Below are 16,748 nucleotides of genomic sequence, written 5' to 3' on the forward strand. Positions count from 1 at the left end.
GACGTGGTGACCGTGCCTCACTGGACAGTCTCGGTCAGTATCCCCCACCCCCATTCCTTGTTGGAACCCAGAATCGGGGGCGGCCTTCTTTGTACTCTAGATTTCCTCCCAGAGCCCGATGGTCTTAAATACGTACAGCTGTCGTTCCTCCCAGCATCTACCTGCGATCGGGGAAAAGGAAACACAGTGAGGATCCCAGCCTCCTGTCCACTGTTGGGCCAGCTCTTTGGTTTGGGGAGGACTTCGGGCAGCGAACTGGCTGAGGTCCCGTGGTGGAGTCCATGTCCCCCCACCCGAGTGAAAGAGGACAGTTTGAATGCTGCTGGAGCTGTTCGTGGCAGATCTCCGGAGTCCATTCGGATCAACAGGCAGAACGTTCTCTCTCAAGGAGAAACCGTTCCTGCGGAAGAAGGTGTTTGACCCCATGGAGTCTGTAACGGAGGCTGTCCCGTGTCATCACCCTTTTTGGGTCCAGTGTGCGTAAGAGGTCGGACCCGGCATTCCTCCACAAGGGGAGACCGCTGCCCCCTTCCCCTGGGAGGTAAAGTGCCCGACGTTCATCAGACTCCGTTGATGGAAGAAATCAAGGAAGGACCATTTCTGTCTCTGAGAAAGAGAGGCGAGCTTACCTGAGGGCGAGCTGGGGCGCCTCCCTCCGTCCAGCCCCTCGGAAGGTCCTTGGACCGGCCCTCCACAGGGTCTAGGAGAACAGAGAGGAGCCGTCAGGACATTGGCTGCGCTACTGAGGAATGACTCGGGGAGTGAAGTGTGCTGGATGTGGATGCGGGGCCAGAGGGAACGGATGTGAAGAGTGGCCAAGCGAGGCCTGACGTGCCGCTGGGCCCACGTCCTTGGTGTCCGTAGAAACACGGAGGAGGGGAGCAGGATGGAAAAGGGAAACGGGGCCTCGGTTTTCAAACGGAGGGGACGTCACCAGCGGGTACTCCTCAGCGTCCGTCTGGGAAACGCTCCAGGCACACCGGGTTTCAGGGCGCAGTCCCCTGAGCCCTCCTGCCCACTGCGAAGCCAAGCCAGCTTGCTGCTTCTTCGCCTGGTCATGGGGCCTGTTCAGCTGTCTTCCCTGCATCTCTGCTGAGACCCTATCGGTCCTCTATTGCCTTGGAGTAGTGGGTTTTTCGGGGACGGAATCTAAGTGCCGTGGACGGTGGTATCCGTTCGTACGTGTACGTTCAGTGACACTGCTCACCTCTCTGATGCTTTGTAGACGGCGCTGCCGTCTGCGGGGAAGAACGTTGCCCTCCTATCTCATGGAACCTCTGTACCCGTGTCGACATGACCGGCCCTCCCCCTTTCCTCCCTGCACCGTCCCTTCCGGGTTCTGGGTCGACGAATGTCCCTACTCTAGGGTCCTCAAAGCCTGGGATCGCGTCACGTGCCTCTTTCCTTGTGTGCTTGCTTTCAAACTGTGTGTCAGGTTTCCAAGGTACCTCTGTGTCCTCAAATACTGGAAACCTTTGTTTCCTCGTATGCCTGAGGAGCGCTCCAGGATGTGTACGGATGCCATTGAATGTGTCCTTTCCTGCCGTGATGGATTTAGGGGCTGTGCCTGTCTGTGGCTATTGGGAACCCAGCTGTGTGAGACGTTAGCGTGCCGATTTCTGTCTGTTTCCCGAGTGAGAAGACGTCACCGAATGCATCGGCCCAGTTTGTAGAATGGTCACCCCATGGGATGTACTGGGTGCTTGAGTTCCCCAAACGTGGTGAGGTCATTGTGTTCCTTGGAAGGTACGTAGCACACACCCGTGTAAGGTGTGGCTCGTGGGCGGAAGTGGAGGGGGGGAGATCGTGAAGCCTCCTGTCGTGTTCTGTTCCATTTTTGTGTTCAGCGTTCCTGGTGGGAGACATAGCCTGTTCCTTCCTACACATCTAAGAACCCTGTTTCCTGGAGAGACCTCTGTGGGCCTGTGTGTTCCAGAAAGACCTACGATCCGTGCCTTCAGCTAGTAGACGCGTTTCCCCTGTGCCCCTTGGAGCCAGTTTGGATGAGAATTTCCTCGTGACTTGTGGACTTAATGGGGACGGACGGCATAGAGGGAAACGGCTACCAGCGAAATGGGAGGAAAATGTGTCTCAGCAGTTTAAAAAGCTTCGGTTGTGTCTGTGCTACTGAATGCGAGAATGCGTCTGCAGTCAACGTAATGAGTCAGTGTCCAAGGTACCTTCGTCGGTGTCCCCGATGGTGTAGACCTGATCCTGGAGGGAGAACCGGACCTTCTTCTTGGGTGGCCGTGGAGGGGCCGGCGCGGTTGTGGGCGGCTCCACATCCTCGGGGAGAAGCTCCTCACAGATGGCTGGGAGACGCATAGAAAGAGAGAGCAGTGTCGGCATCTTGTTGTGAGAAGCCCAGAGGGGGATTGGACATTCTTTCCTTGTAGTCCAACCGTCTCCCGCCCCTACTCGCCAGCTGCCCCGCAGGCATTCCTCCCTCCAGGTGGGCCTTCGGAAGAGGTCGCCGTGTGCTGTGCTCTGACCTCCGCCCCCTCCCACACCCACAGGTTCTGTGGGCAGCGGCTCGTATTGAGGAGAGACCTGACAGAAAGGCAGCAGAGCGCCGTGCGCACGCCTGATGGCCTGGGTTCACATCCCACTGAGCAGCCACGCCTACCCGAGAGTGTTCCCGAGAACCCTCTGGGCCCCGTTTCCCTGCCCTCCGGCCTAGACGTTAGGGTGCCGTCACGGTGTCCCGAGTGATTGAGTCCAAGGAGCATTCAGAAGTGGTACGGTTTTCTGAACGTAGAAGCGATTTACGGAAGGCAGGTTCCCCGAGAAATCCCAATGAAATAACCCAGACAAACGAACAAATACAGGCATCGAACCGGGAGGAGAAATCAGAGGGTGGAAAGGAACAGCCAGAGAGAAGAAGCCGGTCTGTGTACAAGGGGGGCAGCCCGCTTGGGAGAAGAGAACTGAGAACATCGACAGGCACATACCCGTACAACAGCAGTTGAGATTTCCCATCGTGGGGACCTTTACACCTGTTCACCAAACTGCAAGGGGCTCGGCTCACAGAGTGACAGTTGAAACGGAAGGATGGGGGCGTGTCATCAGGTCACCGTGGCGATGGCTCGTGACGGAACTCTCAGAGGGAAGGCATCCCTGCACAGTGTGGGGTCATGGAGGGAAGTGGGTTGGAGAGGGGTCGATGGGTGATGGGCATTGAAGAAGGCACTTGTCGTGACCAGCTCTGAGCGGTGGAGAGAAGTGTTGAATCCCCGAATTCTACTGCAGAACGCAATACTGCACTGTACGCTAACTACCTACCTTTTTGGACATTAAAAGAAGGATACTCCTGAGGGCACATGGGAGACTTCAAGGTTCCTTTTTTTATCTGCTCCTCTGGAAAACTCCGATTTATACGAGATTGCTTCACAAAGTCTCTCTAGGCGTTCTCGGGTGGCTCAGTGGGTTAAGTATTGGCCATCGGCTCAGGTCCCGCCCTTGGAGTCCGGGATCAAACCTAGCATCAGGCTCCCTGCTCAGGGGGAGTGCTTCTCCCTCTGCCCCACACCCAAGTCATGCCTGCTGTGTCGAATAAGGAAAATATGTATAAAAAAAAAACAAACAAAAACAAAACGCTTCCTGCGGGGCTGCCCTCCCCAGGAATTCCCTGTGTTCCTTCCAGGAGCCCCTCGGAGCCAAGGGTGACAGTTCCTAATATTGTCTGTGGGGCGGACTGCCGGAGCCAGGAGCTGAGGATGCAAACATCTGTCTGTCCTGCAGGGGGCCACATCCATTGTAAGTCCCTGCGGGCCTGGCCACTGCCGTGTGGCCTCTTGGAAAGTGACCATTCAGAACTCCTTGGCAACAAGCCAGGGGATATAGGCATTTGCAGGCAGCAAATGTGACGTGATTTCTTTAAAATAGTTTCTGCCTGGGGCACCTGGGTTCCTCAGTCGCTTAAGCAGTTGCCTTCGCCTCAGGTCCAGGCCCTGGGATCCAGGCCGTGTGGAGCTCCCTGCTCAGGGGAGGAGCGCCTGCCTCTCCCTCTGCCTGGGTCTGTCGCTCTGCCTGCTTGGGAGCTCTATCTCTCTGCCCAAGAAGTGAGTGAATTTGTTACAAAACCAATGAACAAGTTAATGAAAAGGAAACGTAAAGGAAGATATTTTATGAGTTGTGCAACGGACTACGATGGGAGGGGGAACAAAACCAAACGAGTGCCAGCATACGTTGACACACGACAATACCATCGTCATGCTGCTTCAGGTAACACAATTAGAGGCTTTTATCGAATTGATATCTAAATAGATCATTTTTCTGGCCCAGTTTTGGAAACCTTTCTTAATGAGGCTATGAAAATACGTACCTTTAAGAAGTTAAGTTTTGAATAATATCAAGTCATCTCTGTCATTTTGGCCAATGTCGGATAACAATGAATTGGCGTTTACGACTTGGCGAGGGTTTCCTTGGTGGTGGTGGTGTGAAGACAGGTACAGCTATTTAGAGTACCTGAGAGACGACGATGGAGGAAGTTGGATGGGTTTCTGACGTTCTGTCCAAAGGGACTTTTTTTTTTCTTTTTAAAGATTTGACTTCTCTATTCGACAGAGATGACAAGTAGGCAGAGGCCGGCAGAGAGAGAGGAGGAAGCAGGGTCCCTGCGGAGCAGAGAGCCCAATGTGGGGCTCGATCCCAAGACCCTGGGATCATGACCTGAGGCGAAGGCAGAGGCTTTAACCCACCGAGCCCCCCAGGCACCCCCAAAATAGACATTTTATTTCCGACAGCCGGGGCAGGTTCTTTGGAAAGAAATTTTCCAAAAAGCCTGAATCGGAAACCCATCGATTTCCGGAATCTGAATTTAAGGTGAGGTGGACTTTGGCATTTGAACGTTTCCTCTGATGTTTGCCCTCACCTGATGATGTACAAATAGCCTACCGTGGCCCTTCGCTTTGGGACATCTTCGTGTCAGTCAAGAAGTGGGTGCTGGGAAAGGAAAGCAAAAAGAAGCCGGGACCCTTCTGTTTGGGGAATTCGGGACAGCCGTCTGGGAGACACCGAGTGGAGAGAAATCCGGTGTGCTCCCGATTTTGAGCAGGGAGTACAGGCTCGTGACGGAAAAGCACAGGCACGTGTTTTGCGAGGATGAGGATGAGTGCTGGCAGCTGACAGGCGTTGCGTCGTCTCTCTTTGAGTCCGGAGTAGAAGGATGTGGACCAGGTGGTGGTGGATCTGAGCAGGTCCATGGGCCGGCAGTCAAAAGGTCACGGTGCTCGGACACTTGAAACAGGAGGTGTGCCTAGGGTTTCCTTCCTGATGGGCCTTGACACTCGCGTTTCAGAGCGGCTCTCTGAGCAAAGCTTCCATCGTTAGGAATCTTCCTTGAGAATTCTCGCCCATGTCCCTTCTGCCATCTTTCTAACAGGAAAACAGCAGTGATCCGAGTGTGATTTCCTACCATCCCCTCTCACGGTCTGGGTGGCTGGCCACGTGCTGCGGGTCCCTTCTGCCCCTGGAAGGTGGCAGTTTGCTAGTTCCCGGATCATCCGAGCTAGCTGAGTCTTCAGACTGCGTCCCGCTGAGAAGAAGGTTTGAGGACGGCCGTCCGTCCCATCTGGATGGTACTTAGGGTCTCCTTTCTGGGTAGACCTGATGGCTGACTTGCGTTCTTGGAGGAACGCTGCTTCTGACGTGTTCAGGAGTACTGCGAGGAGAAAGGCAAGGTGGAAGGCACTGGACGATGACAAATTTAAAGCACTCCAGAGTCCAAAGAGTGCGTTTCTTGCTGCGACGCTGGGGTCTTTCCCCGTCTGTTCTCACAGAGAGATTCTGGAGGGATGGCAAGACCCATGACGTTGTGTTGTGGCGCCTCTGCTCTTCCCCTGGAAGAGAGCCTGCTGTCCCCTTGACCCTGAGCGCCGAGGGGCTGGGTGGGTCTGCTGTTGTGCTGGGTGGATGCACGTGCCCGGTCAGGGAAGGAGGAGGGCGCCGCTCCACACAGACCCTCTGGGCGTGCCCGGGGCTTTCCCCGCAGAAGCTCAGTGCGGGTCCAGGAGAGGGAGGTGGTTCCGGACCCCCTGATCCGTGTCTGTTTCCAGGTGAAGGTGTGAAGAAATACCGGCACTTTGGGGTCATCCTGACGGCCTCCAAGAGCCTCGGCCTGAGCCCATCTAGCGCGCCGTGGAGGTGTTTGTGAGGGAGGCCGGTACGCTCCGGATGCCCCTGCCCTCTGGGAGTCCCGTCCTGCCTTTCGCAGGGGCCTAGCAGCGTGCCCCTGTTGAAGAGCATGGTTCCGGGGCACCGTGGGAAGGGGAGACTGTGGGTTCCAGGTCACTGGTGGGAACGAGGAGCTCTGTGGAGGGCTGGGCCACCCCAACGGACAGAGAGATGCTTCCAGTCTTGCCCTCAGAACGGAGGGGTTATTTCCCACCTGGAGGCTCCTCCTGCTTCGCGGGACGTGCTGCCCGAGAGAGGCGCTGCCTCCTGGGGAATCCAGGCACGTGCCGACCTTGGCCTCTGCCGAGAAGTCTGTGCTCGGTGGCCCACGGTGGCAGGTGGGCCCGCAGCAACCCGGTGTCCACGTCAGCCTGACCTGCTGGTCACAGCCCCTTCTCAGGTCTGAGAAAGCCCCGTGGCTCGTTGTTGATAGCCCTTTGTGATCAGATGAAGCCCCTGAGGTGGTCGTCATAGCTGCCCCTTCTGTGGCGGCTCCCAGAGGGATGTCACGTCTCGTGGGGCGCCATGTGGGCTCGTCTCTGAGCCCAGGGCCCTGTCCCTTGTCCCCTCCTCCGCTGGGGCTCCTGCTCAGGTCAGCTGGGGCAGTTAAGAGTGTCCTGCCTCTGGCCAGCAGTGATGGGAATTCCCTCTGCAGGCAGAGTCCCAGGCTGGCAGGAGAAGTGGGCGTGGTCTCCGGGCCAGCGCTGCCAAATGGGTCAGATGACCTTTCAAAATCTGGGGAGGTGAAGGGTTCCAAACCTCACGACAGCCCCCGGGCCCTAAGTTAGCCGCGTTTTTCGGGAACCATCAGACAGCCTTTGCGAGACGTGAGGACGAGTGAAATGCGCTGCCTGGAGTGGAGGTTGTGTTGGCGTCTGGGGCTTCTGTCTCGAGGGGTTATTCAGGCCGGCGGGGTGGGGGCTAAGGGGCAGGTTATCTGGGGCCGACGTGCGTTGCTTCCGAGGAGCCCCCTGTGTTTGAGCAGGAAGGCGGGGGCTGCAGTCCGAACCGGCACCTGGGCCCACGTTGGTCACCACGGTGGTTGGGTTGAGGGGAGCACAGGGCCGGCCGGCTGGAGTCTGCAGCCCCTCCACTGCCTTTAGACGGCCTGCGCCCAGGGCCCACGGCACCTGGGGCAGAGCCAGAGTCGCAGGGCCCAGCAGATGCTCATAGGGAAGGACTGGAGCCAGGGAGGGAGGCAGGCAGGCTCAGGCAGCCGCATCAGCCAGCCAGGTCGCCGGGGGGCTGAAGCCCGGCTCTGCTCTGTGCTGCACTGGAGGGTTGGCATGTCTCAGGGCAAAAAGCACACAGCGGGAAGTCTGCCATCACCACAACCCTGAAGTAGACGGTGTGGTGTGGCGCGCACTCAGGCACCTGGGTGCGGTGGGGGTGTCTCCTCATCCAGTCTCCTTTCGAATGGCTAGGTCAGCACCTGGGCGTTGGACGGAGGGCAGCTAGCTAGGGGGCGGGAGTTCTTTCTGAGGAGGCTGGCAGGTGGAATGCTGCCCCGTGGCTGGGGTGGGCAGTGGGGGTAGAGACCAAAATAGTCTGCTAAGCGCTAAGGCTTAGGATCTGTGCAAGGGGATTCTTGGAAGCGCCACAGAAGAAGAGCCCCATCTGCACGTCACTGCAGCTCTGTTCCCCCTGCACAAACCTTGGATGGGTGCCAGGAGGGAGAAAGGGTGGGAAGGAGTATATTTGCTCCTTCCTCCCCTATGTGGGTTACCTTCTTCCAAAGAGATCCATCGAGGACATGGAACACAGAGGCCGAGCGGCCTGGTGGACACCAGGAGAGGGTGTGCTGTGCAACCGGGGTAGGAAGGGCTAGACCTGCCTGACCATGGTGGATGCAAAGGGGGCACTGAACAGGTTTGTGGGCCTGGGGCAAGGCGGTGAGCTGCAGGGCTTCACCATCATCCAGGAAGCCTCCATAAACGCCGCTGCAAATCCTTTACAACCCCTCTGGTTTTTGCCTTGGGAGAAAATTCTAGAAGCAGAACCCTTAGCTCAGAAGACATGAGCGTGTTTGGCTTGGAGATGTGGAAACTCATGGACACGCCATGCCCTGGCGACCAGGATGCAGGTCTTGTGGCCTCTCTGCTTCCATGGTGATGTCTTGCCTTCTGTGTTTGGTGAAAATACATCTCATTAAGCGTGTGTCCGCAGGTCCTTCCTCCCTACTTTGCCATTAAATGCCTGTGACTGTACACGGTGATGTATCTTGTGGGGTCTTAGTGTCTGATTGTGAAAATTCTCAAACTCACCTGGGTACGGATTTGCAGAACTCATGGAAAAGCTGCATTCAAGCCAAACAAGAATTAATAAGCGGGGACTGAGTGAGCTGAGGATCGTGAGTCTACCTTTGTGACTCTTGTTTGAAACCTTGCTGGTTCTTTAATGTTTCTTCTTCCAGATCGAGGGAAACGGTATCTGAAAATATCCATGATCTACAGAAATGTGATGAAACATTTCTGTGTGAACAAATGGGAGCATTTAACTTCTCTCCCTCCCTGAACCCTCCATCATTCAGGAACTCTCAGGGAGAATTCTTTCTTCCAAGGTACTTAGGATTATTGGCGTAAGTTCAGCACAAGCGCCTTTTTCTTGTAACAGGACACCGCTGGAAACATTGGTTATTTTACCAAGAGATTGAGTGAAATGTCCAATTTGAGAGTAACGTGTATAGACTCGGATAACGACCAGACAATTTTCAGGAATTAAGGGTGACTTTGTGGAGCCCCTTGGCAATAGCGGCTTCCCACCTCGATGACGCAGTGCCGAGGAGCCTTGCCAGATGAGTAGGGAATGTTACTTGTTGGAAGGTATGGGAACCTCAGGATATTTGGGGGACCTTGAGAAGAGGAATCCACCCAAATCGACAGGTATCGCAGTCAAGTCTGATGGGAGTATTGCGCTTGGCTTTGGCCTGGACGCACTACTGAAAGTTCACTCTAGAGATTCCTCATGAAAAGTTTCAGCACAGCAGGGTTCCAAAATCTGTATGGAACGGTCCGTCACTATGCCTGCCAGGCTTAGTTAGAATAGATGCTAAGAAACCAAGTGTGCTTGTGGCTGCCTTCTTGCATCTAAGAAACCATCCCAAATCCATTGAACTGAAATCCATCACCCATGTGGACTGGCATCCGCTGCCACCACCGCCAGGTGTTTCTGTGCCTCCAATGGGTCCCGTGAAGCTCTGAATCTATTTAGTTCACAATCCGGTTTGGGGACCTCACTTTGGAGGCTGGCAGTGTTTTCTGATTGGGAAAATCCTATCATAACTATACCCCAAATCGGCCCAGAATCCTCTAGAAGCTGGTTGTTGGAGGGCTTGCCCTTTGGGTCAGTAGCATAATCTCTGGTCAGGAGTGAAACAACTTCAATCTCCAAGGTATAGGTTATATTCATACTGGGTGGTGATTAGTTGTTGCTTTTTTTATTTCTTTTTTTTGAGTTCCAGGGTCCATGAGAGGCATGCCTTAGAAAGGAAAGACCGGAGGCTCCTTTCAGCCAAATAGAGTTGTGAAAAAAGAAAGGAAGCAAGACTAACAGAGTCACTCACGTAGAGTAGAAAAGACATTGAGGAGGTAGAGTAGATGCATATCTCCTATGGGAGTTGTGTGTCATTGAAGTGACGGAGTAGGTGAATGGGAACCATGTCAAAGGTGAAAGACGATTCCAGGAGAAGTAAGCATCTCTAGGACGGTCATGCAAAATGCAGTTGAAATAGGGTTTATGCAGATTTTCTGTTTTGGTTCTGGGAGCAGCAGGAACTTTATTTAGACTCCTATCACTAGGTGCACATGGTGATGGACCTCTGGGCCATCTCCTGGCCCATATCCTCCTGCTTGGGTCTGGCAAAGATATCAAGGAACTCCCGGTAGCAAATTGACCATGTGTGTATGATTTGAAGGTCTGCCAGCAGCAATGCTGTCTTTCACAGATCGCGGGGCCCTGTGGTTTGGGCATCTTTGAGCTTGTGCTCTCTGCTGGAAGGGAGGGGCACGCTTTCAGTTTTGGGTGACATTGTGTCTTCCCGAGTGCGGGTCCTGAGACCTCAACTAAATGCTCTCCTTGTTTTTACAGGTGGTGCCTCAGGGCTCAGAGGACATGGCCTCATGGGCAGCATCCAAAGGGTCTGGCCTCTGTCTTCTTCAGTGCAGATTCAAGTGCAACATGTACAGGAGTGTGACCCCTGCCGTCTCCCTGGTGGATGTACATCACAGTAGTAAGTTGTCTTGGTTTGGAACCTTCCGCCTGAGTTGAGGTTCAGGCCTTGACTTGGGTGTCTTTTTTGCTGGCTTCTGTCTTTCTTCCAGAGGGAAAGATGCCCTCTTATTGTTGATTAAATTGGAGATGTACCCTTAACCAGAATATCTAGAGTTTGCTGCTTGGGGAAAATTACTTGGTGGCACATATGGAGAAGGTTCTGCAGGTCCCTGCCCCATACAAAACATCTTAACTCCAGGTTGCGTCTGTTAGCAGAATCCGGAGTTACTGCAGGGTTATCTTATAAATAGAAATTCTCTCCAAAATAGTGTTTTCTGCCAACACATTCTTTTTAGGGCCAGTAAACTAAAGAATATTGGGCATCTTTACAAATGGATCTCTGAGTGGACGTGCTTTTTTTTTTTTTTTTTTTTTTTGTAAGAGGGGGAGGTGGGAGAGAGAGAGGTAGACACTGGGCAGGCTCTACATGTTTTGCAGAGCATGACACAGGGCTCGATCTCACAACACTGAGATCATCACCTCAGCCAAAATCAAGAGAGTCAGTAAGAAGGTCACTCACATAGAGTAGAGAAGACATGAGGAGGTAGAGTGTATGCCCATTTCCTGTAGGAATTCCATATCACTGAAGAATCAGGGTAGATGAGTGAGAACATGTTTCTAATATGAAGATTCTAGGAGAAGTAAGCATCGCTAAGATGGTCATGTGAAATGCAGTTGTAATAGGGTTTCTGCAAGTCTTCTCTTTGGTTTTGGGAGCAGCGGGAAGTTTATTTAGTCTCTTGTCACTAGTTGCCAGTGGTGATTGACGTCTGGGTCACGTTTTGTCCTACACGCTCCTCCTTTCGTCTGGCATAGACATCATGGAACTCCTGGTAGCCAGATTTGGAAGTGGAGGGACTGAGGGAGAGAGAGACCCTTAAGCAGGCTCCACATGCTGTGCAGAGCATGACACATGTCACGGGCTCGATCTGACAACCCTGAGATCAGGACCTGAGCCAAAATCAAGAGTTGGTCCCTTAACTAAAAGAGCCCTACAGGCATTCCTGGATGTGCTTTGTGTTTATGGAAGGCAGTGTACATACCCCGTCCTGTTCTGTGATCTTCTAAATTAAGGACTATTTCCATATCGGCAGTGGTCTTACACCTTCTCAGGCCAAGAGGTAAGTAACTATGTTTGGTGGTAGAGAAAAGCAGTTGGCTACCATATCCTCTCAGAGGGGGAGGTAGCGCTCACTGCCTGACTCTGAACAGCCCAGTTTTATTCCTGTCCTGATACACACAGTTCTTCCAAAACAGCACCTCTGTAAAAGATAAAATTAATTTGCAAGCCCCTGGGTGACACAGTTGGTTAAGCATCTGCCTTTGACTAAGGTCAGGATCCCTGGATCCTGGGGGATCAGGCCCTGCATTGGGTACCCTTCTCAGTGGGAGGCCTGCTTCCTCTCCCTCTTCCCCCCAGCTGACTCCCAACTATTCTTGATCCCTCTCTAGCTCTCTTGATCTCAAATAAGTAAAGGAATACAAGTATTTCTAAGTAAGAAATTAATTTGTAAGTCGTTTCTAATTTATGAGGATAATATTAGTAGAATTAAGGACACATGAGAGGTAGATCCCAAACCATGTGTTTGATGAATCTTGTGGCCATTCATCCTTGCGATCTACATACATCGATAGGTCAGTGTTTTTGTGAACGGACGTCGAGCACCTCGTGCTCTGAGATTCTGAGTTCACCCTCCAGTTGATGTTCTCATGGATCCCAGGCAGTGTTTCTTCCTGGGATCCCACTTCCTACCAAGAGACAGCACCCGTGTCAGTTGTGAGAGCTCGTAAAGGAAAAGTCCCCCGTTCTTACTTGGCACAGTGTGCACGGTTGTGAGACCCCCCCCCCCACGCCTGTTCGGGGATCCTGGCCTTTGTGCAAGTACTGATGGATCGGAGCAGATGTGCTTGATTTCTAGCGATTGGTTACTGGAATAGCGCATTGTGCATCCCTCAGCACGGGACCCAGTTGTATGTGTTTGCAGCGTCTGAGTTTGTATCTCAGCGTCACCCTAAGAAATTCCTTGGGAGGTCTTTGCCCAGTGATTTTCGGATGGGAGTGTCCGGGGACGGGTTTCCCCGCGTTGCGCTGGGATCAGGGATTCCTCGGCGTGAGGGTGTCGTTGCTGGCTAAGGAAGAAGGGATACCTGAGCCCATTCCTTTCCTCATCACACCGGGAGGATTTTCTTGTGTGGGAATCCTCCCAGGGCCTTCCCGTGTTGGCTCCGTGAGGAATGGGATTCCCACATGGATCTCACCGGCATTCAGCCGCCGCGATGACGCAGGGGGTCCCGGGAGGTGCCTGCGCCTTCGCTCCCGTGGGAGGGATGACGCGCACTCTGAGATGGTAGCGGGAGCTCAGGCCCGAGCCCCAGTTGAAGCTTCTCCCACCAGGCTACAGCGCTCGTGGTTCTCCCCGTGTGAGTTCTGTGGTGTTGGGAAGGGGCCCACTTCTGGCAGAAGGCTCTGCCTCCGTGACGGGAGACACGGTGTCTCCCCTGTGTGGTTTCTGTGGTGGTGAGAAAGGTGGGCGCTCTGGGTCCAGGCGGGAGCCCAGTGATGACAGACCCAGGTTCCTCTGCTCTGAGTTGTCGGGTGTCTCCAAACGTGAGAGCTGTATCGAACGGCTCTCCCCCGTTGACCGCATCGGTCGGGGTTCCCGCCGGTGTGGATCCTCGGATGCTGGCTCAGGGTGTGTCTGGACTAAATGCTTTCCCCCGAAGGTGGCATTCAACCAGTTTCTGTCTGCGGGAACGTGCCCATGGCCTCGAAGGGATGCGTGTTGCTGCGAGCGTGTTGCTGCGAGCTCTCGTGCAGCAGTCCCACCACATGGCTTCTACCCCGTGGGAGGTGCTGGGCGTGAATGAGAGCAGAGCTCTCCGAAGGAAGGGTCTCCCACCTTCGTTCCCTCCCTAAAGGGCCTCTCCGGTGGTCTTGCTGTGTACCGAGGTGAGCACTGCCCTGCAATTGTTTGCCCCATGCGTGTCATGTCTCCTTTCCTCGGAAGGGTGAGTTCTCTCGTGTCTCGCGAGGGGAGAGCCCCGAGTCAAGGCTCTCCCACCCTGGGGAGAGGTGTGTGGTGCGATCCAGGATGCACGAGCCCTGATGTCCTTGGCACCGGGGACACGTGGCCGAAGGCTCTTCCACATTGTCAGTAAATACAAGGTGTGTCTTCCCCGGACGCAACACACATGGAGCGAGGTGAGGGACGTGAGACATCTCCCTCCTGGGCCCCAGCATTGGCCGGGTTCCTGGGCAGTGTGAACCCTCTGCTCATGGCCAGAACAGGAGGGGCTGTGGAAGGATTGCTCCCTCATGTCCCTCCCTTCCCGCCTCAACGTACGCATTGCAGCCCGTTCCTTCAGGAACGGTCTCTGCGTCTACCTCTGCAAGCCGCTTGTAGTCGGGTGCCGTGTGCCTTTCCCGAATTCAGATAGATCTCTCTACACGGTAGCCTCACCCACCACGTCAACTGCTGCTTCAATTTTCGATGTTTCCGTTTCAAAGACTATATACCTGTGAGTCGTGTTGAAGGCAGTGACTTTTCCAGACACTCGGGCGGTGGCTCGCCCTGAGGCCCATTTCAGCCGAGAAATGAAACTCTTCCGATTTCTGGTGGGACAGCCCGTATGCTCGGGGTCTTGGAAGACAGGAGAGTGTGGGGAATGCTTAGCGTAGCCCATGTCCAGCTGTGGTGTGGAAGGCCAGGGTTCATGACCCTGAAGCCTCCCGTTGACTTGCAGAGAAGCAGACCTTTGAGATGCCCCCGTGCGGGTATCCCTTCATCCTTTCTGATAGGGAACGTATCGCCGTGAGCTCCTGGGTCTTCTACAGACAGAATGAGTCACGGAACACTAGGCGAAAAAGTCCTGAAGGGCTGTATGGGGACTACCAGAACAGAACGAAAGAAGGACAGATGGGGAGGGAGGAAGGAATACAAAGAACAAAAAGGTACTGCAGGGGAGGAAGGGAGGGAGGGCGGGTGGGCGGGCGGGCGGGCGGGCGGCCTTGAAAAAGGGAGAAGAGAACCTGGTAGAGAGGCATTAGGGGAAAGAAGAATTTTGAAAGTTGTGAGACAAACATCTGAGAGTGAAGGTTTGAGCTTGATGACAAAGGGAAGGAATGGAGTCCTCTACTCAGGAGCAGAAACCTGTTCTAGGGTCTTGGTGAGGAGACCCTATGGACCAGACAAAGATGCGAGAAAAAGAAGGTGAGGACGGGATGCTGGGGCGTTGCAGATGGGCAAACTCGACCACGTCGAGGACGGAAAGAGGTGCCGTGTGAGGGTTTCAGTGCAAGAATCACAGAAGTGTCCTGTCCTCGGAGGACACGGAACGTGCAGTGGGTTAGGTGGATGGAGTCGGAAGAGTTGACAGACATGGGCCCGTGTGGCAGGGTTGTTTCCACAGGAGCCCTACGAGAGACAGGACCGATGTAGGAAAGACGTCAGCGTTCAAGACCGATGGTCAGGAAAGAAGTCTGGAGACGGCTTTGCTGGCAGGAGGTGATTTTTATTAAAGCACAGGGACACGGCCCGTGGGTAGAAAGGGTTGCTTGCTGGGGTGGTGACGGGAGGCTGACTCTCTGGGATGGCACTGGGGGAGGTCAGGCCAAAGGGAGGTTTTGCAAGAACGTTGCAGGAGGACAGAGGACACTCAGGATACCGGAGGCTTTGCTCTTGTCAAGGGAAGGTGGTTTTTCCTCCTAGGAAGGCATTAATTGAGAGATGGTGGGGGGCTTCCTGGAGGAATGTTGCCTTCCTCCTCTCACAGGTCCTTCTCAAGGGACTGCAGGTTGGAAAAGAAACTCTTGTCTTACGGACATTTCCTTCGGCCTCAGCCTCCCTCAGTGTCGTGGAGGAGAGGGAGATGTCAGGGCTTCAGGAAACGGAGATCCGGGTCTCTGGAAGGTCGCTAGCCTCTGGTTAAGCAAGCCTCTTCGTGCAGAATCACGGGGACGTTGACAAAGCGAGGGAGACTCCGGTCTTGCCGGGTTTGGATCTCCATCGGTGGAGAATCTGTTTTGTCCCTTTCCGTAGCTATTGGGCAGTCAGAGCGCCTTGAGGAATGTCCCCCGTTATCACAGGTTGGGGGGCGGTGTGGCGTGCCACCTCCTGCTTGGTGCTCAGCTAGCCTTCTCCTCCCTCCTCGTGTGCCCCTGACCAGTGTAGAGCCTTGCGTGGTTAAGGTCGTTGAAGGAGGATGGTCTCATCTTCTGTAACTTCTTCCTGCTGAATAGGGGCGTAGAGCTGTCCCTACCCGTGGGTCATTCCTGGTCAGCTGGGGGAGGCCTCTGTTGTCAGAGCTGTAAAAGGAAGAGGCCGCGGAGTGCAGGGGAGAAGTTGTGACTGGATCTTCCTGAGCGGAAAGGACCATCTGTCCTCTGAACGTTCCTGCAGTGAAGGGTTCCTGGCACCACCTGCAGAGACGGGGCGGGGGGTGGGAAACAACACAACAGGGTTAGAAGAAGAGAGACCCGTGAAGGGTCCTTTGATAGTGGGTGAGAACCCTCCCCCAGGCCAAGAGTTGAGCCAGTCCTTAAAGAGAGGGATCCTTGGAAGTGCGGATTGGAGCAGTGGTGTCTGTCTGTGTGTGTGTGTGTTAGGAACCCAGAAGTCTCTTTGTGATCATGAGGAATGTACGCCCAGCATTGTGTGTTTCGACGGGCCCAGGCTCCACCTTGTGCAGCAGTGACAACATCCGAAGCCTTTGTGTTTTGTAGCACAGCTCTGTGCGTTGGGATCATTCCCGTATCTCATTGAGAAATCCTGTTTGGGGTGACACGTAGGGCCTTGACTGTGGACTGGGTAAGGTGTTCCCCATGCCCCACGACGTCCTCCATTCCCAAAGAGGGGCAAAGATGGATGCTCGGTGGCCACGTCAGTGGAACGGAGCCCACGTGCACCGTTGTTTGAAAGGGGGAAGGTCGGCTGGGTCGGGGATGGTTCTCCTAAGGCGGCCGTGCCTTTGGCCCACCCCAAGTGTCCGGTGGCCTCCGGAGCTTGGGGAAGCCATGGGCCCAGGTTCGAGCTTCATGGCCATTGGGTCCCAGCTAGGGGCCCTTATCTAATCCCGAGTCTCCTTGAACCGCAGTCAGGCTTTCAAGGGCTCCTCCCTCGGGCTGGGAGGGCCGTTTCAGGCCCATATTGGGTTGGCGGGTTATGGCTTGGGAAGAAGAGCCTTTTCTGTCAATTGCTTCACGGGCGAAGAGGACGGGGAAGGCCTGTCGGAGCCCGGATAAATACTTGGGTGATTTTTTTGCCAATTAGAACCAACGGGTGGGCCCTAGGATCTCTGCTGTGGGG

Source organism: Martes martes, assembly GCF_963455335.1.
Source record: "Martes martes genome assembly, chromosome: 14".
NCBI classification, from domain to species: domain Eukaryota; kingdom Metazoa; phylum Chordata; class Mammalia; order Carnivora; family Mustelidae; genus Martes; species Martes martes.